Here is a 25,977-nt window from a genome sequence, read left to right as displayed (position 1 = left end):
TCCAGCATCAATTTATGTAGCAATACTCCCTACTCCTTAAGCGTGGAGGGTGCATGCTGACTTCCTTCCCAAAATCATAATAAAGAAAATACAGAAAGAAGGAAAGAAAAGAACTTTAGAGTGGAGACCAACACTACTTCAGTGAAGTCATCAAGATCAACATTAACGGTGATAAGTTATATTGATATATATTGTAGTCATATTATGTGATGAAAATTGCATTTCATTTTGCTGATCTTTCTTCTAAAGACCTGTAACCCCACCCTAATTATAAATAAATCAGACAAATTCCAACTGAAGAACATTATAAAAAAATTGATGGTTAATTCTCAAGGTCATCAAGGCCATCAAAAACAAAGGAATCTGAAGAAGTGTCACAACTTAAAGGAGCCTAAGGAGATATAATGAGTAATTGTAACGTGGTACCCTGGATTGGATCCTGGAACAGACAAAGAACATAGATACAAACCAAAGAAATCTGAACAAATTATAGCCTTTAATTAATAGGGATATATCAGTATTGGTCCATTAATTGTAACAAATGTACATATAATGTAACATTGATAACAGTGGAAACTGGGTGTGGGGTATATGGGAAATCTCTGTATTCTCTTTGTAATTTTTCTGTAAATCTAAAATTGTTCTAAAATAAAAAGTTAAAAAAATAAAGATGTGCTGACCCTACTTTAAGTGAAAGAAATATGGAAATGAATGCTTTGTGGGAGGGTAAAAAAGTGAATTTGTTAAACGAATATAACAAGATGGTTTTAGATTATCACAACTATTTAAGAGTCAGTTTAGATCCTAATTCCTCTTTGTGCAAAATTAACTGTCTTTTGGCGTGGGAAGACAGCATATTGCATGGCATAGGAAATTGGAAAGAAATACACAAAATATTGTGATATGCAACCCAAAACACTTACTTGCAAATATTTGATAGGGATTCTTTACGTATATCCTTTACTTTAAAAATTATAATCTAAATTCTCAACTTTTATTATATTTAAAGAAGTATTTGTTTATAGAAATGAATTATCAAGAAATGGAATTAAATGTGAATAAGGAGCTCTTCTGATAAAAGGCAAAAAATGGAAAAAAAAATTCATTGCTTTTTTGAAGCAACCCCACAGAGTTAATTCCTTCATGGTGCTGAAGGCTTTTGCTTTGAAATTCATTTTATTGACCTGAAGCTTAAACTGCAGGGTGACTCAAGGATAATTGACAGGAGGGAGAGAACATGATGCTACCATTGTCACGTATGCCCTCAGTCATTCCCTTGTTAAAAGATGCATTATGTAAATGTATCCTCCACTGAATTTTGCTAGCATTTTTTTTGGCCCCGGTAAAGTGTAATCCATGTTTGTCAAGGAGGAGGAGTAAAATGCACCCTTTCAAAGGGTTCAGTGATCATGTGTCCACGCTTCAATTTCTGCCTGAAACTCAAGCGCACACAAAAGGTTTCATAACCTAAAGGTAGTTTTAGTGTGTACACGACTTATGTGTATAATGTGGGTTTAGAGAAAATAAAGCATATTTAGAAGCAGCAAATAGATATAATTAGACTCTAAAACATGTTTCTTTAGTGAAGTTCTTTCCCAAACTTGTATTGTAGCTGCCAAATCAATCTCCATCACACTAGCCACAGGAATGATGGATTATCCATTTGGTTGTGTATATGTCAACCAAAACACAAAAATCACAGATAGAGGTATGTGAAGAATTAAAAGTGGCAACAGCGTGTTAGGCTATTCATTAATCAGAATCCGGATTACTCTTTAATTAAACACGGTGCAAATGAGAGGGAAAGCAGCGGTCTCCTATCTTTGCCAGAGCAGTTATCAAGTATTTCTCACTGAAACAGATTATTCCTACTAATTGTTCTCATAAAGCACACAAGAAAGTACTGCTGCTGGAAGAAATAAAAAGAGTAGTGGGCTTCTATGACAAACAGATACAAATGATGAAGAAATTATAAATAGCTAAGGTTTCCCTTTAAGCTGATAGTTAGCCATACGTTAATGCCAGCCCTTACTAAAGGGAGCCCCGGAAAATCTGAATCTGTTTTAAGGCCATAAAGAGAACCTAATTAATACAAAGGGACACATAAAAACTAATTTGAAAAAAGGCACTATGCTCTTGGGCTTTGGGAATAAAAGACTAGCTTTTAGTTCTCTATTTGTGGTGTGTTTTCCTCGCATTCAGAGAAAAACAAAGAATCTTGTTTTACACTCTTAAAATCTCTCATACGTGCTCTCATACGTGCTCTTTCAGTATCAAAGTACTTCAAAGAGAAAGTAACTTGAGTTAAATAAAGTTGATGACCCTGATCTTAACTGATCATTAATCTGTGGTGCCCAGGTTGATTTTTTTTAATGTTTATTTATTTTTGAGAGAGAAAGAGAGAGAGTGTGTGAGCAGGGGAGGCTCAGAGAGAGGAGGAGACACAGAATCCGAAGCAGGCTCCAGGCTCAGAGCTGTCAGCACAGAGCCGGATGGAGGGCTCGAACTCACAGACCAAGAGATCACGACCTGAGCCGAAGTCAGATGCTTAATGGACTGAGCCACCCAGGCACCCCTGTGGTGCCCATGTTAAATAACAAAAATTCAACTGAGCAAATTTTAAAGATCTAATTGGCTTTATGAAATGATTCACAAAATGGGCAGCATCCCATCTAGCAAAGAGTGGGAGGGGCACTCCTGAGGAGCTGCACAAAATGGAAGGTTTTTCTAGAATGAGGGTGGGGCAAGAAATGACTGGTAAAAGAAAAAGATTGTTCCAGGCAAGGCTGCTTTGCCTTGGGGGAAAGGCAAGGAGTCTAATCATACAGATGACCTCATCTTCCTTTGGGGGATGAAGAGGGCCCTTAGGGCACATTCATAAATGTGATGGAAAAATTCCTGACCGACTGGTTAAGACCCCACTTCTGGGGGTGGGGGTGGAAAGTGCTATTACATTATGTACTAAGTTCCGGTTTGGGGACCTGGCCTAAGTGACACCCTTTTGGGCCCGTGGGTTTTGTTGTTGTTGTTGTTGTTGTTGTAACACCCGGAACCCAGAGCCATCAAGCAAACTGGTTTTCTCTGAAACCTGACCCTGCTTCCCAGAAAACAGCTAGCTATAAATGAATCAGAACTGTATCATTCCAGGACATAAACATTTTGGGGAGGGACTTGAGAATTAAAATACTGAATAAAACTTTTGTGAGTTTCATTTACATTTGAGCAGTGGTTAGAAACGCTTTCTTGCAGCAAAAGAGGAATTAAACTTCTTTATCTCCACTTACAAAGGGGGTAGGGCTCTGACTAAACGTAAGTACATGTTCAGTGTCAAAACTTAGTCAGCCAAGGAGGAGAGGTTTTATTAACCAGAGGTAATCGATATAGGCATTAGTGTCATACAGCTGTGAAGTCAAGCCATGGTACCTTTTCTGGGCACGCTGCTTCTCTCATTTCTCATTTCATTAGTATGCAGCTGGAAACACCAGCAAAGAGCGTGCCAAAGCAGACAAACGACTCAAGGGAGATTTAAACTCCATGACTATACATATTCCCATAAAGTTTAAAGAACACAACTACTCACAGCAGGGCCAACCCCCACAGCTTTCTTTCAGTGAAACAATCCACATCATCCCTGTGGCGAGAATGATGGCAAAATGAATTTGAAAATATCTGCAGAATGGTGCTGATATCTTTGATCAGAAAGTACTCGCAGGCATCCCTTTTATCTTCCTGCATCTACAGCTTGTTCCTGATGGAAAACGGCCCAGTGAGGTTGTGACCGAAACAAAGGACTTGGAGAGGTCTGGGTTGTAGGCTTATACCCACACTTCTTAACCACAGCTGTGTCTCTGCAGTGGAAGGAGAGCAGAGGTTGGTGACCATTACCAGAATATTTAAATTTATACGACCAGTTTTATTTCATCTGGATATTTTGAGAAAAAAGTATTATCTCTCTCTTTTTTTTTAAACTTCTCACCACTAGCAAGAACAGTTCTTGTGTACTGAGTGCTCCTATGTGCCGGGCTGTGTGTTACAGGCCTTAGGTACATTATTCATCTAACCCCGACAAAACTCTAACACGAAGGTGTCCTGATGGGCATTTTACAGATGACTGAGCAGAAGCTCACAGAGGTAAACATTTGTTGTCACATGTTTTATAGTCAGAAGTGGGAGGGTCTCCCTAAATCCCAGGTGTGTGTGTGTCTCTGCCTGCACCAAACAGTCTTTCTTGTACGGATTTACCGAGTTGCCGAAGTTCTTTGCGTTTCGCCAAGAAGATGTGCATCTGTGCAAAAGTGAAAATGCACGTGCTCTAGCCTGCCTGGTCGAGTCCAAACATTCAGGCCTCGACAGAAGTTAGTAGAGCTTGATGTTGGGAGGAACAATATCCACCAATACTGACTGAAGCGAAGGCCATAACCTCTGGCAGAGTCACTCAAATGTCTTTTGTGATACCATGGTCTCCTTTTAGAAGATCATTTTGCATTAACCTTTTACTCACTGATTTCATCCAGAATGTGGTTTACATTTGCTTCCCCCAAATAATGAGCACAACCCTGACTTGTCTTCTCTTAGTTCCCTTCCTTGGAATGACTTTGAATTTATTGCCGTGGATTACAAAGAGAAAGGGGCGAGGCATTTTTTACTGGAGGCCGGCTCCATTACATTTAGAGCTAAATGCGTGATACAAATATGAATCAATGAGGGCTGAGGACCCCGCTGGAGCAATAAGCAAATAATCTCCAGTTTAATAGGAAAAAAACCTTTGGCTTTACTTATCCAAATACATGACTGTTGTTTTAATCAAATTCACCGCATGTCCTCTATTTTGCCAGCAGCATTATAGGAGCAGCTATCAATAGAAAACTTGGGAGAGCTATAAAACTAGCACTGAGATGGTACAAGTAACGTGGGGAAATTCATTCATTCATGCTACAAATATACTTGAGTGCTTTCTGTGTGGCAGGCACTGTTTTAGGTGCTGAGTATACACTAGTAAACAAAACGGAACAATCCCAATCCTTACGGAGCTTACCTCCTGATGAGTGAAGGCATATATATATATATATATATACACACATATTATATAGTATTTACTATAGACACTAAATATATCTAATTTATATTTTAGATAATACTTAGTGCTTTGAAACAAGTAAGTCAGAGAAGAGAGACAAGAAATACTGAGGGTGGAAATAATTCTAGACAGAATTTGAAAAACATGTCTGCAAATTCTTTGACATATTCCCTATGGAAAGAAGAATCTATATATTCCATCCCCTTGAATCTGGGCTGGTCTCTTTGGCTTGTAACCAAAAGAATTAAATGAATTAAATGGAAGTGAAGGTGCATTCTTTTTGAGGTGAGGCCATAAAAAGCAGTGTAGCTTACAAGGGAGTCACTAGTGTTTCCTCAAATGCACCCTAAGAGGTGGTAAAGCTTACCTCACTTTTGAGAATCACCAGTCAAGAATATCTATTAGTTTGAGTACAATGTAGAGGATTTCTTCTTGACTTGAGTAAGGACAATTGGTTGGTTTTCACATACTTAGAGCAACAGTATAATGACTACGAGTTCCTATCTCTACATTTTTATGTAGCTGGCAGACCTCGGAGGGGAGGATAAGGAGAATTTAGGTAGAGGTAGCTGTGGTGAGCTCTTGAGGAAACTTGTACTCTACTATATTTACTAATTATACTTTGGTAAATATTCAGGGCTTCCTCCACCTGCTCAGTGGTCTTCTCCACTCTTACAGTGTTTGACTCATTCTCTAGATACAGATGTGCACATTGAAAGATACCAAGTCCCAGTAACACTTTGTTCTTTCCATGACAGCCAGGAAAACAGAAGTTTTTCTATGTATTTCAAATAAGAAAAGCTTTAATACAGGAGATGAGAGGCTTACATAAACTTTGTAGGATCTGGGGGGTGGGGGCAAAGTTCAGGGAAGTAGTCAGCAAAAATCTCAGTATGAAGCATCCAAGCAGGTGGTTGTCAAGAACTAACCTGGAAAGCGCTGTAATTCAAAGAATCTCTGGAAGATGCTAGATTAACCATCTTCATATGCAGCAGTGACGTGACTGGTTTTCAAGGGCTGCCCCCCAGAAGCTCTGTGAACATTGTGTTTGTTCACGCAGCTCCCCAAATCTCCCCAGTCTCCCTCTTCTCAGACTCAACCTTGGAACCAAACACAGGACCTTCTGAAAAATGTAGTTCTCATTTTCTCCTCAGCAATACACTAGAAGTTAGATGGAGGTGGTGATGAAGACAAGTTGACAACAGACAATCCAGCCCACTTGTTTTATACAGCCTTTGTGGTGATTAAATGAAATGATGCATATAAAATGATGGAAGAGCATTTAACTGGAATAAATGTTATCTATTATTAGTATTAGTATATTACCATCAGCAACTGTATGCCTGAGGAGGAAGATTGATATGATCCTGTTATGTTCTGATATATTTATTCAGAAGTAGAAATTTTGGCCAAAACCCCAGATCCTTTCTCTCTTAGAATTGTACCTTTCCCTTTATCCCAGACTGAGGTTCTTTCTGGAAGAGGATTTTGAGGTACATATATAGATGAATTAAATGTAACTCTCACAGTAAATTAAAATACCATCATTCAAAACTCTAAGCTGATATAGCTTTGGACTTTGCATATTAATTCAAAGATATGGAAACCTTTCAAAGTTTACAAAAAAGACAATTGGAAAATTATAACATCGTTGTTTCTGACAGAAAATATTTTCTAGCATTTCTTTCAAACTAGCAAATATGTATTCAATATAGTGTTTAAACTTTTTAAAGATATTTTATTTACTTAAGCTGGGGCAATAAAATTAAAGAAACACAAACAAATGTTACTTTTCAGTTGTAAAGGAGAAGATACCCTAATGAATGAATAGGTCATTTATCTGCATGTGGACACTTTCTGTGTTTGGGAATATATTTTCTATCTGTCCATTAATATGAGGTAAACATCAACTGTGGATTTAACTGGAACTTTGAGAATGCCTCAGTGCATACTTTGCACATAATTTAAACGTATTCAAGTAATCGAGCTTTGTACCAGAATTGTTCTTTCTTAGTGCTAACGAGGGCATGATCTGACATTTGGTTTGAGGAATCTGACCAGAATGGTCAATATGGTGTTGCTAGTTCTGCTCTTCTGAATCACCTTGTTATTTTTTTTACGTATTCAAAGCAACCATAAAATAAAATAAATGACAGTTTGGAAGTTACAAGAAACTCTTCCACTTCAGTAATTGAAAGCATAGTGATGTTTTTCCTTAAGGCAGTCTCCTACAGAAATGTTCCCTGTCTTTAATGGATGGAAAACAACTAGAGATTTCGTCAGTCTTCTGGGATTAAAAAACTTCAATATTCGTACCACTCCAACTGTATCAAGACAGTCTTAAAGATTATTCTATAGGCTGGCCAACGAGATCCTTTGATGTTACTTTTCCATCTTGAAAAATATCTCTATTTAACATACTATAAAAATAAAAGGTGATACAAAATGTTGTGTTAAAAATTTTTTAACTGTTTATTTTTTATTTTTTAAAAATTTATATCCAAGTTAGTTAGCATATAGTGCAACAATGATTTCGGGAGTAGACTCCTTAATGCCCCTTACCCATTGAGCCCATCCCCCTCCCACTACCCCTCCAGTAACCCTCTGTTTGATCTCCATATTTAAGAGTCTCTTATGTTGTGTCCCCCTCTCTGTTTTTATATTATTTTTGCTTCCCTTCCCTTGCGTTCATCTGTTCTGTGTCTTAAAGTCACTCAAATGTCCACTGACGGATGAAGGATAAAGAAGTGGTATATATATACAATGGAATATTACTTGGTGATCAAAAACAATGAAGTCTTGCCATTTTCAATGATGTGGATGGAGCTAGAGTATATTATGCTAAGCAAAATGAGTCAGTCAGAGAAAGACAAGTATCATGTGATTTCACTCATATATGGAATTTAAGAAACAAAACAGAAGAACATAGGGGAAGGGAAGTAAAATAAAACAGAGAGGGAAGCAAACCATAAGAGACTCTTAAATACAGGGAACAAACTGAGGGAGGCTGGAGGGGAGGTGGTTGAGAGGATGGGTTAAATGGGTGATGGGCATTATGGAGGGCACTTGTCGGGATGAGCACTGGGTGGTATATGTAGGTGATCAATCACTGGTTTCTACTGAAACCAATACTACACTGTATGTTAACTAAGTTGAAATTAAATAAATAACTTATTAAAAAATAAAGAAAACTTAACTATTATATGACATATAAAAACTTCTTTTTAAAAATATTAGAACTTAACATTCTTCATTCAAGTACAAAAACACTGCTGTATGGGAATTATATTCTAAAGTTGTTTATATTTAGTTCAACTGCTTTCACAAATAATACCTCTTTCAAGTTGGTACTTCTAGAGTGAAACAGAACAGACATGCAGGAAGCATCACTCACTTGGTAATATTCATTCTATTAGTCTGGGTCATGGGTGCATGCTGTTTCTTATTATATTTTTTCTATTATATATTCATGTAATTTTCTATATTCAAAATATTTTTATGTTAAAGTTTCTGGGCTACTCTTTATAGACATTGTTCAATTGAATAGGTAATACCAAACTGTTTCCTGAAGTAGTAATACAAATTTATACTTCCATGACCAGTGCATCAATGTTCCAGTTGTTTCACATTTTCACCAAAACTTGGCATAAACAAAATTTGATTTTTTTCCTCCAGTTTGGAGAGTGGAAAATTCTATCTCCAGATGTCCTGGTAAAATGGCAGATTGAACATATGCCTTTATATCTACTTTTCTGCAAAACCAACTTAAACAGCAGTGAGGAATTTTTAAAGACGTAAACCCACAGAGAAAAAGAAAATAATAGAAAAAACTAGAGAAACAAAATTTTGGAAATGTGGTAGGTGAATCGAATCTTTCTCAGCAGATAGAGGAAAGCTGAGTCCTAGGCTGGTTGTGGAGAAAGCCAAGAAGCAACAGATTTATACTGAGTAATCAGTAATGCTGGGATTTCTGGAACTAGGAGTGTAGTTGAGACTGATGACAGAAGGACGTGTTGAAATATAAAACACTTACAGTCCCTAGATATCCTCCCTAGTCATTAAAGCTGATCAAGAACTCCTTTGGAATCCTGGGAGAAAATTAAAGGGATAATTATGTAGAATTGGAAAAAAAAAAACCTAGAATATAAAACCTGGAAAACACTAGGCACAACTGAGGGCAAAGATGTAATATAAAACAACCACAAGTAACACAGGTGGATTAAATGAATGTCTACATGCTGAAAAGGAGCCCCCCTGGTCATTTCTCCAAAATCTGGTATCAAAGGCTATATCCTCAGTGCAATAGATTAAAAGATTATTTTCTGAGGTTATGCAGCAAGAAAAGAAGAAAAGACACAAAGTCATATCAGGGGTTTCCTATGCAAGTGGCCCAACTTAGACTTGCATACCCTGAGGTCCACAGTCAATAACTGCCCCCCCTCCCATCATAACTTTTGTTAGCTCAGATGACTGAGATGCACAGACAAGGACTACAAGGTATTAGAGGAAAGTATCATGGAAAAGAGAGACAAAACGAATAAAGAAGAAAATGGCTTAAAGGAAATGGAGAATTTGCAAGTTGACGAAAAATGAAATAGGTACCATATTTTGTATATATAAAATAAAATCAGGATGCTATTTTAAAAGTAAAAACATTTAGACAATAACAATGACCTTTTGCAAATTAAAAATATAAGAGAAATAAAAACACAGTTGAGGCGAAAGTGTAGATAAAGGCTCTCATAAATTTGAGCAAAAAGAGAAACAGAAAATAGAAGAAAAACAGAAAGGAGATAACTAGGTAAATAGAATCAACATTGGAATAATTTCAATTTCAGAAAAATAATTAAGAAAATCATCAGGAAAACAGAAGGAAGAAAGATCATTCAAAAGTGATGAAGAGATTTCTTCAGAATAGAAGAACACAACTTTCCAGATTGCAAGGACCAACTGAGTCCTCAGAAGACACACAATCATAAAATTTAGCAACAGTAATATAGGGAAGATCTCATGACCTTTGAGATAGAGAAGAATTGGGTATCAGAATGGCATTTGGCTTTTTACATATAAGGTTGGAAGGCTGAATACAGGCAAACAATGGCTTTCATTTGTTTTAATTCAATTTCTTAGTTTTAGATGACTGTAGATTTATAAGCAGTTGTGAGAAATAATACAGAGAAATCCTATATAGCATTTACCCAGTTTGCCCACATGATAACATCATGTCATGCTGTAGTGCTGTATCATAACCAGGACATTGACATCAATGTGATTTACCAATCTTGTTCAAATGACTATTTGGATTCATTTGTGTGAATGTGTCTATGTGTGCCTTTATGTACCTCTATTCAAATTTATCACGTGTGGATTTGTGTATTCACCACCAGAGTCAAGATACATTTTCATCACCACAAGGATCTGTCATGTTGCCTTTTTATACTCACACTCACCTCCCTCCCACCCTCCCCTCAGTCCCTAACCCCTGACAATCACTAATCTGTTCTCCATTTAATTTTCTCATTTTGAGGATGTTACGTATAAATGGAATCTTACTGCATGTGATATTTCTGGATTGACTTCATTCAGTGTAATTCTCTGAAGATCCATTTAAGTTGTTATGTGTAAAAACAGCCTATTAAAAAAAAAACTTCTGAGTAGTATTTTATGGTATTAATGTACCAGTTTGTTTAACCATTCACTTGTTGAAGGACATCTGGGCCATACACAGTTTGGGATGTTAATAATGAAGCTCCTGTGAATATTTATGTATACAGGTTTTGTCTGAGCATAACTCCCTTTTCTCTGAAGTAAATGTCCAAGAGTGCAATTGCTGGGTCATATAGGAAGTACATGTTTAGTGTTATATATAAAAAAAATCCTGCCCAATTGTTTTCCAGAGTGGCTGGTGGCATTTTATTTTCCCACTAGCTGTGTATAATAAATCCAGTTTCTCCAAATCCTCACCAGCATTTGGTGTTGGCATTTTTAACACTTCAGCTATTCTGGTAAGTGGATAGTTCCCATTTGGTTTCAGTTTGCACTCTTCTAATGGCTGATGAAGGTAGACATCTTTTCATACACTGACCTGTCACCTGGATATCCTTGTTATTGAAATCTCTGTTTTTGTTTTCTACCCATTTTGTGAGCAGATTGTTTTTAATGTTGAGTTTTGAGAATTCTTTACATATTCTGGATACTAGTACTTTATTAGAATATTGTTTAAAAATATTTTCTTCATTCTGTGGTTTAACTTTTCACCCTCTCAACAGGGTATTCTGTGGAGCAATACTTTCAAGCTTGATGAAGTCCTATCAGTTTGTTTGTTTCTTTCTTTCTTTCTATCTATCTCATGATTTTTATGTCAAGACTGAGAACTCTGGGCTTAGCCCTAGACCCTGGAGATTTCTCCTATTTTTTTTTCAAAAAGTTTTATAGTTTTAGGATTTACAGTTAAGATTGTGATCCATTTTGAGTTAATATGTGTATAAGATGTAAGGTTTAGGGGTGCATGGGTTGGTCACTTGGTTGGATGTCCAACTCTTGATTTCAGCTCTGGTCATGATCCCAGGGTTGTGGGATTGAGCCCTGCATCAGGCTCCATGCTTACATGTGGAACCTGCTTGAGATTCTCTCTCTCTCTTCCTCTGCACCTCTCCCCACTTAGACTTTCTCTGTCTCGCTAGCTAAATTAATTAATTAATTTTAGGTAAAATATGTACAATCTAGAATCCTGTTTCTACTTTTATATTAGAATAAAAAAACATTTTTAGACTTCCGATTCCTGGTTCTTCACAGAAGGAACTTGGAAGTTACTGCTCTGTCCTAACAACAAGTAATAAGGCGAACAAACTTAAATGTCAACATTCCTTCTCAAACTTGTAAGAGAAGTTAGGTCACAGGGCAAGCTGCTGATCTTCACATTGGAGAGTCTAACAGGCAAATATAGAGAATCACAACTGACTAGAGTAGAAACATATGAGTTGAAACCTCCTTGGGAACTAGTGTCTGGGTAAAGAGACCAGAAATGTAAATGATGAATTGCTAGAAAATCATTAGAACTAGAAGAGTGATCAAGTTTAAGAGGTTAAAAACTCCAGGGGTACCCAGTCACTGGGGGCCTCCCATACTTTCATGAGTTTTACCTCCAGGAGTTCAATAGCAAATATCAGAGAAAAATCCCTTCATGCTTCTGGCAGAGGATGAGCAAAAGAAAAGATTTTGAAATATGCCATCTGAAAGATGCCAAATGAACCCGTTTGAAATATACCTCTGTTCTTCTTAACAAGGTCTGTCCTCGGGACATACTAATTAACCAGAGCCTAACCTGCTGGGGTTTTACCATTGCCTAAATGACCTAGGGAAAGGGAAATATCCAACTCCAGCCCACTCTAGCCTTCCACATGGGAGAAGAGAAATACCCAAGTAGACCCCATCTGGCCATCCTGTCCCATCTAAGTCGGCGGGGTGGAGGAGTCAGGGGAGGGGGGAACCTGAGAAGCACTTGTGAAGTTCACAGTCCATAGGCATAGGCTCACTAAAAGACTAAGACTAGAAAACTGCTCCTCCCCTATACCTTACCACAACATTACTAAAGGCTTACGTAGTGCACTTCATTTTACCAAGTATATCATGTTTGGCTATCAAGAAAAAATGTTAAGACATACAAAGATGCAAAAACAAAAACAAAAACAGAAACCAACACAGCTAAACAGACAGCATAAGCATCAAAACCAGACATGGCAGGAATGTTGGAACTATCAGAGTGGGAATTTAAAGCAACTATGATTAGGGGTGCCTGGGTGGCTCAGTTGGTTAAGCATACAACTTCGGCTCAGGTCATGATCTCCCAGTTCGTGGGTTTGAGCCCCGCGTGGGCATTGTGCTGACAGCTCAGAGCCTGGAGCCTGCTTCAGATTCTGTGTCTCCCTCTCTCTCTGCCCTTCCCCTGGTCATGCTCTCTTTCTCTCTCTCTCTCTCTCTCTGAGCTTAAGAATATATCAACAAAAACCTCCAAAACTGAAAAGCAAACAGAAAAGAAGACTAAAAAAATCCAGAATATCTAAGAACTGTGAGAACTACAAAAAGTGAAACATATGCCTAATGGGAATGGCAGAAATTGAAGGGAGAAAGGAAAGGAATAAGAATTTGATACAATATTTAATATTAATATTTTATATAACAAATATTTGATATAAAATATTTTATATAATACATGAGATGATAATGCTTGATAATTTCCCCCAATTAAAGTAAGACACCAAACCACAGATCAAAGAAGCTCTGACAAAAGGATAAATGACAAAAAAATTTTAAAAACTACACCTAGGCGTATCATACCCACACTACAGAAAATCAAAGATAAAGAAATAAATCTTGAAAAAAGCCAGATGAAAAAAAATCTTACTTAGATAGGAACAAAAATAAAAATTACATCCAGCTTCTCAAAAAACAGGCAAGAAAGGAGAGAGCCGGACAAAATATTTATAGTGTTGAAAGAAAAAGCCCACCAACGTAGATTTCTGTACTTGTGAAATTATGCTTCAAAAGTGAAGGAGAACTTAAGACTTTCTCAGCCAAACAAGAACTGAAGAAATTTCTCACCAGCAAACCTGTCTTGCAAAAAAGATTAAAAGAAGTTTTTTAGAGATAAGGAAAATAATATAGGCCAGAAATTCAGATATATGCAAACAAAGGAGAACTGAAAAAAGGGTAAGTGAAGGTAAAATACAAAACTTTTATTTTATTTATTCTTAATTGATTTAACAGATAACTGTATTCAAAATAATAATAGCAACAATTTATTCAATTATGTATGTTTGTATGTATCTTATGTGTGTGTATATGTATATGTTATGTGTAAGTGAAATGGATGGCAGCATTGATACAAGGGCTTACTAATAAATTCCTATTAGGATTATTACAAGTTACTAAAACTAACCATGAAATGGTACAGTGTTATTTGAAAGTGAACTTAGATTAGTTGTAAATTTATATTGCAAACTCTAGGGCAATAACTAAGAAAAATCAAAATTAAAATTGAAAATTAAAAAAAGAAACATAACTGATATGCTGAGAAAGGAGAAAAAATGGAATCATTCAAATGCCCAATTAAAACCACAGAGTCAAGAAAAGAGAGAAAGAGAAAAAAAGGAACAAAGAACAAGGGCAACAAATAGAAAATTGCAACAAATATGGTGGATATTATCTAATTATATTAATGATCACTTTGAATGTCAATGGTCTAAATGCCTCAACCCAAAGATCAATGGAACAGAAAAGAGAGCCAAGTGATAAACCCATGCATATATAGTCAATTAATTTACAAAAAAGGAGCCAAGAATATACAATGAAAACAGGATAGTCACTTCAATAATTGGTGCTGGTAACAGTGGACAGCCACATGCAAAAGAGTGAAACTGGGGGCGCCTGGGTGGCTTGGTCGGTTGAGCGTCTGACTTCAGCTCAGGTCATGATCTCACGGTCCATGAGTTCGAGCCCCGCATCGGGCTCTGTGCTGACGGCTCAGAGCCTGGAGCCTGTTTCGGATTCTGTGTCTCCCTCTCTCTCTGACCCTCCCCCATTCATGCTCTGTCTCTCTCTGTCTCAGAAATAAATAAAAACGTTAAAAAAAAAAATTAAAAAAAAAAAAGAGTGAAACTGGACACTCGTCTTATACCATACATAAAAATCAACTCAAAATGGATTAGACTTGAATGTAAGTCCTAAAACAATAAAACTTCTAGAAGAAAATATAAGAGGTAAGCTCCCTGACATTGATCATGGATTTTTTGGATTTGACATCAAAAATAAAGACAACAAAAGCAAAAATAAACAAGTGGTACTACATCAAACTATAAAGCTTCTTCACAGCAAAGGAAACCATCAATAAAACAAAAAGGCAACCTACAGAATGGGAACAAATATTATAGTTCATATATCTGATATGGAGTTATATCCTAAATAAAGGACTCAAAAAACTCAATAGCAAAAAAAAAAAAACTGACTTAAAAAATGGGCAGAGAAACTGAATACACATTTTCCCAAAGATGACATATAGATGGCCAAGAGATACAAGAAAAGGTGTTGAATATGACTCATCATCAGAGAAATGCAAGTCAAAACCACAATGTGATATCACTTCAGACCCATTAGAAGTTATCATCAAAAACATAAAAGGTAAGTGTTGGTGAGGATGTGGAGAAAACAGAATCCTTATGTACTATATATAGGTGGGAATGTAAACTGGTACGGCTACTACGGAAAACAATATAAAGTTTTATCAAAAAATTAAAAATAGAACTATACTATGATCCAGCAATTCCATTTCTGGGTATATAAACAAAGGAAATGAAAACAGGATCTCAAAGAGATATTTGCACTTCCATGTTCATTGCAGCAATATTCATAATATCCAGAGGATGTAAATAATGTAAGTGTCCATCAACAGATGAATGGATAAAAATATGTGATATACAAATGACATATGCTATAAAGGGTTAGAATCTAAAATATAAAGAACTTATACAACTCAACACCAAAAAAACAAATCATCCAATCGAAAAAAATGGGCAGAAAACACGAACAGACGTTTCTCCAAAGAATACACAAGATGGTTAACAGACATGAAAAGATGCTCAACATCACTTATCATCAGGGAAACACAAATAAAAACCATAATGAAGTACTACTTTGCACCTGTCAGAATGGTTAAAATAAAAAACACAAGAAGCAACAAGTGTTAGTGAGAATGTGGAGAAAAAGGAACCCTCAACCACTGTTGGTGGGAAGCAAACTGATTCAGTCACTGTGGAAAACAGTATGGAGGTTCCTCTAAAAGTTAAAAACAGAACTACCCTACAATCCAGTAATCGCACTACTGGGTATTTACCCAAAGAAAACGAAAATAGTAATTTGAAAAGATATATGTACCCTTATGTTTATTGCAACATTATTTACAATAGCCAAATTATGGAAGTAGCTCAAGCATCCATTGACTGATGAATGGATAAAGGTATGTTATATATGTACAACGGAATATTACTTAGCCACAAAAAAGAATAAAATCTTGCCATTTGTAATAGCATGGATGGATCCAGAGAGTATAATGCTAAGTAAAATAAGACAGTCAGAGAGAGATAAATACTGAATGATCTCCCTCATATTTAGAATTTAAGAAACAAAACAAAGGAAAAAAGACACAAACCAAAAACAGATTCTGAGCTATAGAAACAAACTGATGGTTACCAGAGGGGAGGGTCGCGATGAGCACTGAGTAATGTATAGAATTGTTGAATCACTATATCGTACACCCCAAACTAATACAACACTGCATGTTAACTATCAATTAAAATTTTAAAGGTGATATATGTACATACAATGGAAATAGTATTCAGTTATCAGAAAGAAGGAAATCCGGCCATTTGTAACAACTTGGATGGGCCTTGAAAACATTACACTGAGTGTACAAAATCAACAAAGAAAGATAAATGCTGCATGGTTTCACTTATATGTGGAATCTAAACAAAAATGTCAAACTCAAAGAAATAGAAAATAGAAAAGTGGTTGCCAGGGGATGAAAGGTAGGGAAAATAGGGAGAGGTTGGTAAAAGGGTACAGGCTTTCAGTTATTGATGAATAAGGTCTGAGGATCTAATGAAAACTATGGTAACTACAGTTGCTAACACTGTATTGTAAAATGGAAATCTGCCAAGAGAGCAGAATTTAAATATTCTGACCGAGAGGGAGAGAAATATGTGAAGTGATGGCTATATTAATTAACTAGATTGAAAGAATCATTTCACAATGTGTATGTATATCAAATCACCATAATGTATACTTTAAATATCTCAGAATTTTATATTTCAATCACGCTTCAATAAAGTTGAAATTAAAGTCCCTATACTGACTTAAAAAAGAAACAAATGTGGTAGATATTAATCTAATTATATTAATAATCACTTTGAATGTCAATAGTCTAAATGCTTCAATCTAAAGACAGAGATTTTCAAATAGTTATAAACAGAGAGGGAGGGAGGCAAACCATAAGGGACTCTTAAATACAGAGAAAAAATTGAGGGTTGATTGGTGGGGCAGGGGGGAGTCAGGGGAGCGGGGAAAATGGGTGATGGGCAGTGAGGAGGGCACTTGTTGGGATGAACACTGGGTGTTGTATATAAGTGATGAATCATGGGAATCTATCCCCAAAACTAAGAGCACACTGTATACACTGCATGTTAGTCAACGTGATAATAAATTATATTTAAAAAATAAACAAAGACAGAGATTTTCATGGTGGCTAAAAAATAAAAAAAAGAAGACCTACCTCTATTTTGCCCATAAGAAACCCACTTTAAATATAAAGACATATATAGAATAAAAGTAAAGGGATAAATAAAAACGTACCATGTCAACATCAAAAAAAAAAAAAAAGCTGGGGTAGCTTTATTAATTTCAGACAGAGCAGACTTCAAAGCAAGGAAAGATAGAAGAGATAAATAGAGCCATTACATAATGATAAAGAGTTCATTTTTCCAAGAAGACACAATAATCCTCAATTTGCGTGCGTCTAAGAACAGAACATCAGAATATGTGAGTCAAAAACTGAGAGAACTGTAATGAGAAATAGGTGAATCCACTATTATAGTTAGGGAGTTCAACACCCTTCTATCGGAAATTGGACAGACTCAACAGGCAGAAAATCAGTGAGGACATAGTTAAACTCAACAGCACTACCAAGGAACTGGATCTAAATGAGAACTACAGCTGACTTCATCCAACAATGGCACACTGCACACAATATATGCTCTCAGATCACCAAAGGATTAAAATAGAAATCAATAACAGAAAGATAACTGGAAAATCCCCAAATACTTGGAGATTAAGCAACACACTTCTAAATAATACAGGGTCAAAGAAGAAATCTCAGGAGAAATTTAAAAATATTTTGAACTAAATGAAAATAAAAACACAACTTATCAATATTTGTGAGATGTAGTGAAAGCAGTGCTTAGAAGGAAATTTTTAGCTTTGATGCAAATATCAGAAAAGAAGAAACGTCTAAAATCAATCATCTTAGGAAACTAGAAAAAGATGAGCAAATTAAATCCAAAGTAAGCAGAAGAAAAGAAAAAAAATAATTAGAGCTGAAACCAATGAAAGTGAAAATAGGAAATCAATAGGAAAAAATTAACAAACCAAAAGTTGGTTCCTTGAAAAGATTAATAGAAATGATAAACCTTAAGGCAGGCTAACTAAGAAAAAGAGAGGGAACAAATTACTAATACCGAAAATACAGGACACCGCTAAAGATTCCATAGACAGTAAAAGAACAATAAAGGAAAATTATGAAGAACTCTATGCCCACAAATCTGATTACCTAGATGAAATAAAAGACGACTCCTTGAAAGACACAATGTGCCAAAACTCACACATGAAGAAACAGACAATCTGAATAGGCCTGTATTTATTAAAGAAATTGAATCAATAATTAATAACCTTCCCATACAGAAAGCAGAAGGTCCAGATGAGTTCACTGGTGAGTTCTACCAAATTAAGGAAGAAATTATACCAGTTTTCTTTCAGACGGTAGAAGCAGAAGGAATACTTCTAACTCATTCTATGAGGCCAGTATTGCCCTAATACCCCAAATAGACAAAGTCGTTATAAGAAAACTGGGTTGCCTGGGTGGTTCAGTCCGTTAAGCCTCTGACTTCGGCTCAGGTCATGATCTCACAGTTCCTGAGTTCGAGCCCTGCATGGGGCTCTGCTGTCAGCATGGAGTCCCTTCAGATTCTTTGTCCTCCTCTCTCTGCCCCTCCCCAGGTCATGTGTGCGTGTGCCTGTGCCTGTGCACGCTCTCTCTCTCTCTCTCTCAAAAATAAACTAAACATTAAAAAAGGAAAACTAAAGACAAATATGTCTCATGAACATAAATGAAAATGTCTTCAACTAAATATTACCAACTTGAATCCAACAATGTATAAAAAGAATTATATGGAATGACCAAATGAGATTTATCCCCAGTATGTAAAGCTGGTTCAACATTTGAAAATTAATGAATGTAATCCATTGCATGAATAGACTACAGAAGAAAAATCACACAATCATATAAAAAAATGGAGATAAATCATTTGAAAATATCCAACACCCATTCATGATAAAAATTCTCAGTACGTTAACAACAGGAACTTCCTCAATTTGATAAAGCATATATACAAAAAATCTACAGTTAATATCATAATGATTGGTGAGAAATTAGAAATTTTCCCTATAAGATCAGGAAGAAGACAGAGATGTTCCCTCTTACCATTCATTTTTAACAATATAATGGAAATGCTAGCTAAGTATTTCTTGCCTTGAAATAAGACAAGAAGAGGAAATAAAACTGTACACTTATTGGGAAGGAAAAAGTAAAACTGTCTTTGTTCATAGATGACATAATTGTCTATGTAGAAAATCTGAAAGGACCAAATTAAAAGAAACCTCTGGAACTAATAAGTGATTATAGCAAGGATGCAGGTTAATATACAAAAGTCAGTCCCTTTCCGATACATCAACAATGAATAGGTAGAGTTTGAAATTAAAAACACACTATCATTTATATTAACACTCAAAAATGAAACAGTTTTAAATATGACAAAATATGTCAAAAATCCATATAAGAAAAAATACAACACTTCAGTGATAGAAATAAAACTAAATAAGCAGAGAGACAGTCTATGTTCATTAATAGGAAGACTCAGTATTGTCAAGATGCCAGTTTTTATCAGTTTCATCCACATGTTCAATGTTATCCCTATAAAAATCCCAGCAAATTATTTTGTGTATACTGACAAACTAATTCTAAATTTTATATGGAGAGGTAAAAAATCAGAATAAATAATACATCATTGAATAAAAACAAAGTTGGAGGATTGACACTACTCAACTTCAAGACTGGGACTGAAGAACAAATGGATTAATGGAACAGAATCAAGAGCTCATAAACAGACCCAGAAAAATGAGTAAAGGCAATACAATAGAGCAAAGATAGTCTTTTCAAACAATGGTGCTGAAACAACTGGACATCTACATGAAAAAAAGAAGCTAGACTATTAACATATGTCAACCTTCATAAAAATGAACTCAAAATAGATATAGACCTAAATAAAATGCAAAACTATAAAACTCCAAGAAGACAACAAAGAAAAGTAAGATGACCCTAGGTTTGGTGATGGCTTTTTAGATAAAACACCAAAGGCACAATCCATGAAAGAAGGAAATGATAAACTGGATGTCACTAAAATTAAAATTTTCATCTCTGCAGAAGACAGTGGCATGAGAATAACAAGGCCACAGACTGGGAGAAAATATTTGCAGAAAACGTAGGTGATTAAAGAACTGTTATCCAAAATATACAAAGAATTCTTAAAGCTCAACAATAAGAAAGCAAACAACCCAATTACAAAATGGATCAAAGACTTTAATAAATACCTCACCAAAGATGTACAGGTGGCAAATAAGCATATGTCATGAGGAAAATGCAAATGAAAACGAGATTCCACGATATACCTATTAGAAGGGCCCAAACACAGAATGCTTACTACACCACATTTTCTATGGGAATACTTGAAGAACTGAGTAGAAGTTGTATTCTTCAATGGATAATTTCTATTTTTTTATGCCAGGCATCTGCAAAAATCACCACTGATGACAACACTAATATAATTCCTTGGCTTAAGGATTTTTGTACAATCTAGAAAACAGAAATTAAGGCCCTGAACACACCTTAGAGGAAATTCTCTACCACCCTGCCTGCCCCACCCACCACCCAGATCCAAGGTTTAGAGACAGGAAAATTTCCTTGCTGTTTTATCTTATGATGCATATTTTAAAAATCTTTTTGGTAAGGGTATAACACTGGGATCCTAAATATATTCAACAACTTCCAATCTGATTCCCAAACATTCCATGGATCTTCAGCTTTACCTCCTGCTTCTCATATGCTTGAAGATTTTTTTTTAAAGAACAAAACACTTTTTATTAAATCTTGGATCAAAGTCAAAATAAAAATTAAAATCAAAGTACACAGAAAATAATAATAAATAACAATGGCATAGCATTTCTTTTTTCTTTTTTTCATTTTTTTAATATGAAATTTATTGTCCAATTAGTTTTCATACAACACCCAGGGCTCATCCCAACAGGTGCCCTCCTCAATGCCCATCACCCACTAACCCCTCCCTCTCACCCCCCATCAACCCTCAGTTTGTTCTGTTTTTAAGAGTCTCTTATGGTTTGCCTCCCTCCCTTTTTTTTTCCTTCCCCTCCCCCATGGTCTTCTGTTACGTCTGTCAGAATCCACATAAGAGTGAAAACATACGCTATCTTTCTCCGTGTGACTTATTTCACTTAGCATAACACTCTCCAGTTCTATCCACGTTGCTACAAAAGGCCAGATTTCATTCTTTCTCATTGTCAAGTAGTATTCCATTGTGTATATAAACCACAATTTCTTGATCCATTCATCAGTTGATGGGCATTTAGGCTCTTTCCATAATTTGGCTATTGTTGAAAGTGCTGCTCTAAACATTGGGGTACAATTGCCCCTATGCATCAGCACTCCTGTATCCCTTGGGTAAATTCCTAGCAGTGCTATTCCTGGGTCATAGGGTAGATCTATTTTTAAGTTTTGGAGGAACCTCCACACTGTTTTCCAGAGAGGCTGCACCAGTTTGCATTCCCACCAACAGTGCAAGAGGGTTCCCGTTTCTCCACAGACTTGCCAGCAACTATAGTCTCCTGATTTGTTCATTTTAGCCACTCTGACTGGCGTGAGGTGGTATCTCAGTGTGGATTTGATTTGCATTTCCCTGATTAGGAGTGACGTTGAGCACCTTTCCATGTGCCTGTTGGCCATTTGGATGTCTTCTTTAGAGAAGTGTCTTTTCATGTTTTCTGCCCATTTCTTCACTGGATTATTTGTTTTTTGGGTGTGGAGTTTGGTGAGCTCTTTATAGATTTTGGATACTAGTCCTTTGTCTGATATGTCATTTGCAAATATCTTTTCCCATTCCATCGGTTGCCTTTTAGTTTTGTTGACTGTTTTCTTTGCAGTGCAGAAGCTTTTTACCTTCATGAGGTCCCAATAGTTAATTTTTGCTTTCAATTCCCTTGCCTTTGGAGATGTGTCATATAAGAAATTGCTGTGGCTGAGGTCAGAGAGGTTGTTGCCTACTTTCTCCTCTAGGGTTTTGATGGTTTCGTGTCTCACATTCAGGTCCTTTATCCATTTTGAGTATATTTTTGTGAATGGTGTAAGAAAGTGGTCTAGTTTAATTCTTCTGCATGTTGCTGTCCAGTTCTCCCAGCACCATTTGTTAAAGAGACTTTTTTCCATTGGATATTCTTTCCTGCTTTGTCAAAGATTAGTTGGCCATACAATGGTGGGTCCAATTCTGGAGTCTCTATTCTATTCCATTGGTCTATGTGTCTGTTTTTGTGCCAAAACCATGCTGTCTTGATGATTACAGCTTTGTACTAGAGGCTAAAGTATGGGATTGTGATGCCTCCTGCTTTGGTCTTCTTCAATACTACTTTGGATACTTGGAGTCTTTTGTGGTTCCATACAAACTTTAGGATTGCTTGTTCTAGCTTTGAGAAGAATGCTGGTGCCATTTGATTGGGATTGCATTGGATGTGTAAATTGCTTTGGGTAGTATTGACGTTTTAACAATATTTATTCTTCCAATCCATGAGCATGGAATGTATTTCCATTTCTTTATATCTTCTTCAATTTCCTTCATAAGCTTTCTATAGTTTTCAGCATACAGATCTTTTACATCTTTGATTAGGTTTATTCCTAGGTATTTTATGCTTCTTGGTGCAATTGTGAATGGGATCCGTTTCTTTATTTGTCTTTCTGTTGCTTCACTATTAGTGTATAAGAATGCAACTGATTTCTGTACATTGATTTTGTATCCTGCAACTTTGCTGAATTCATGTATCAGTTCTAGCAGACTTTTGGTGGAGTCTATCGGGTTTTCCATGTATAATATCATGTCATCTGCAAAAAGTGAAAGCTTGACTTCATCATTGGCAATTTTGATGCCTTTGATTTCCTTTTGTTGTCTTCTTGCTGATACCAGAACTTTCAACACTACATCAAACAACAGAGGTGAGAGTGGACATCCCTGTTGTGTTCCTGATCTCAGGGGGAAAGCTCTCAGCTTTTCCCCATTGAGGATGATATTAGCTGTGGGCTTTTCATAAATGGCTTTGATGATGTTTAAGTATGTTCCTTCTATCATGACTTTCTCAAGGGTTTTTATTAAGAAAGGGTGCTGAATTTTGCGAAATGCTTTTTCTGCATCGATTGACAGGATCATGTGGTTCTTATCTTTTCTTTCATTAATGTGATGTATCACATTGATTGATTTGCAAATGTTGAACCAGCCCTGCAGCCCAGGAATGAATCCCACTTGATCATGGTGAATAATTCTTTATATATGCTGTTGAATTCGATTTGCTGGTATCTTGTTGAGAATTTTGCATCCATATTCATCAGAGATATTGGCCTGTAGTTCTGTTTTTTTTGTTGGGTCTCTGTCTGGTTTGGGAATCAAAATAATGCTGGCTTCATAGAATGAGTCTGGAAGTTTTCCTTCCCTTTCTATTTTTTGGAACAGCTTGAGAAGGATAGGTATTATCTCTGCTTTAAATGTCTGGTAGAATTCCCCAGGGAAGCCATCTGGTCCTGGACTCTTATTTGTTGGGAGATTTTTGATAACTGATTCAATTTCTTTGCTGGTTATGGGTCTGTTCAAGTTTTCTATTTCTTCCTGTTTGAGTTTTGGACGTGTGTGGGTGCTTAGGAATTTGTCCATTCCTTCCAGGTTGTCCAGTTTGTTGGCATATAATTTTTTATAGTATTCCCTGATAATTGGTTGTATTTCTGAGGGATGGGTTGTAATAATTCCATTTTCATTCATGATTTTATCTATTTGTGTCATCTCCCTTTACTTTTTGAGAAGCCTGGCTAGAGATTTATCAATTTTGCTTATTTTTTCAAAAAACCAACTCTTAGTTTCATTGATCTGCTCTACAATTTTTTTTAATTTTTTTAATGTTTATTTATTTTTGAGACAGACAGAGACAGAGCATGAGCAGGGGAGGGGCAGAGAGAGAGGGAGACACCGAATCCGAAGCAGGCTCCAGGCTCTGAGCTGTCAGCACAGAGCCTGATGTGGGGCTCGAACTCACAGACTGTGAGATCGTGACCTGAGCTGAAGTCGGACGCTTAACCGACTGAGTGACCCAGACGCCCCTGCTCTACAATTTTTTAAGATTGTATCTTGTTTATTTCTCCTCTGATCTTTATTATTTCTTTTCTTCTGCTAGGTTTGGGGTGTCTTTGCTGTTCTGCTTCTAGTTCCTTTAGGTGTGCTGCTAGATTTTGTATTTTGGATTTTTCTTGTTTCTTGAGATAGGCCTGGATTGTGATGTATTTTCTTCTCAGGACTGCCTTCGCTGCCTCCCAAAGCATTTCGATTGTTGTATTTTCATTTTCATTTGTTTCCATATATTTTTTAATTTCTTCTCTAATTGCCTGGTTGACCCATTCTTTCTTTAGTGGGGTGTTCTTCAACATCCATGCTTTTGGAGGTTTTCCAGACTTTTTCCTGTGGTTGATTTCAAGCTTCATAGCACTGTGGTCTGAAAGTGTGCATGGTATCATCTCAATTCTTTTATACTTATGAAGGGCTGTTTTGTGACCCAGTATATGATCTATCTTGGAGAATGTTCCATGTGCACTTGAGAAGAAAGTATATTCTGTTGCTTTGGGATACAGAGTTCTAAATACATCTATCAAGTCTATCTGATCCAATGTATCTTTCAGGGCCCTTGTTTCTTTATTGATTCTATGTCTAGATGTTCTATCCATTGTTGTAAGTGGGGTATTAAGGTTCCCTGAAATTACCACATTCTTATCAATAAGGTTGCTTATGTTTGTGATGAATTGTTTTGTATATTTGGGGGCTCTCGTATTCGGAGCATAGACATTTATAATTGTTAGCTCTTCCTGATGGATAGACCCTGTAATTATTATATAATGCCTTTCTTCATCTCTTGTTACAGCCTTTAATTTAAAGTCTAGTTTGTCTGAAATAAGTATGGCTACTCCAGCTTTCTTTTGACTTCCAGTAGCATGATAGATAGTTCTCCATCCCCTCACTTTCAATCTGAAGGTGTCTTCAGGTCTAAAATGAATCTCTTGTAGACAGCAAATAGATGGGTCTTGTTTTTTTATCCATTCTGATACCCTATGTCTTTTAGTTGGTGCATTTAATCCATTTACATTCAGTGTTATTATGAAAAGATATGGGTTTAGAGTCATTGTGATGTCTGTAGGTTTCATGCTTGCAGTGATGTCTCTGGTACTTTGTGGTCCTTGCAACATTTCACTCACAGAATCCCCCTTAGGATCTCTTGTAGGGCTGGTTTAGTGGTGATGTATTCCTTCAGTTTTTGTTTGTTTGGGAAGACCTTTATCTCTCCTTCTATTCTGAATGACAGACTTGTTGGATAAAGGATTCTCGGCTGCATATTTTTTCTGTTCATCACATTGAAGATTTCCTGCCATTCCTTTCTGGCCTGCCAAGTTTCAGTAGATAGGTCTGCCACTATTCTTTCTTATGTGTCTACCTTTGTAAGTTAGAGCCTGTTTATCCCTAGCTGCTTTCAGAATTCTCTCTTTATCCTTGTATTTTGCCAGTTTCACTATGATATGTCGTGCAGAAGATCGATTTAAGTTACATCTGAAGGGAGTTCTCTATGCCTCTTATGCCTGTTTCCTTCCCCAGATCAGGGAAGTTCTCAGCTATGCTTTTTTCAAGTACACCTTCAGCCCTTTTCTCTCTCCT

Source organism: Panthera pardus, unplaced genomic scaffold, assembly GCF_024362965.1.
Source record: "Panthera pardus isolate Hobbes unplaced genomic scaffold, ASM2436296v1 HiC_scaffold_27, whole genome shotgun sequence".
NCBI lineage: Eukaryota > Metazoa > Chordata > Mammalia > Carnivora > Felidae > Panthera > Panthera pardus.
Note: the sequence above shows the minus strand (reverse complement) of the source record.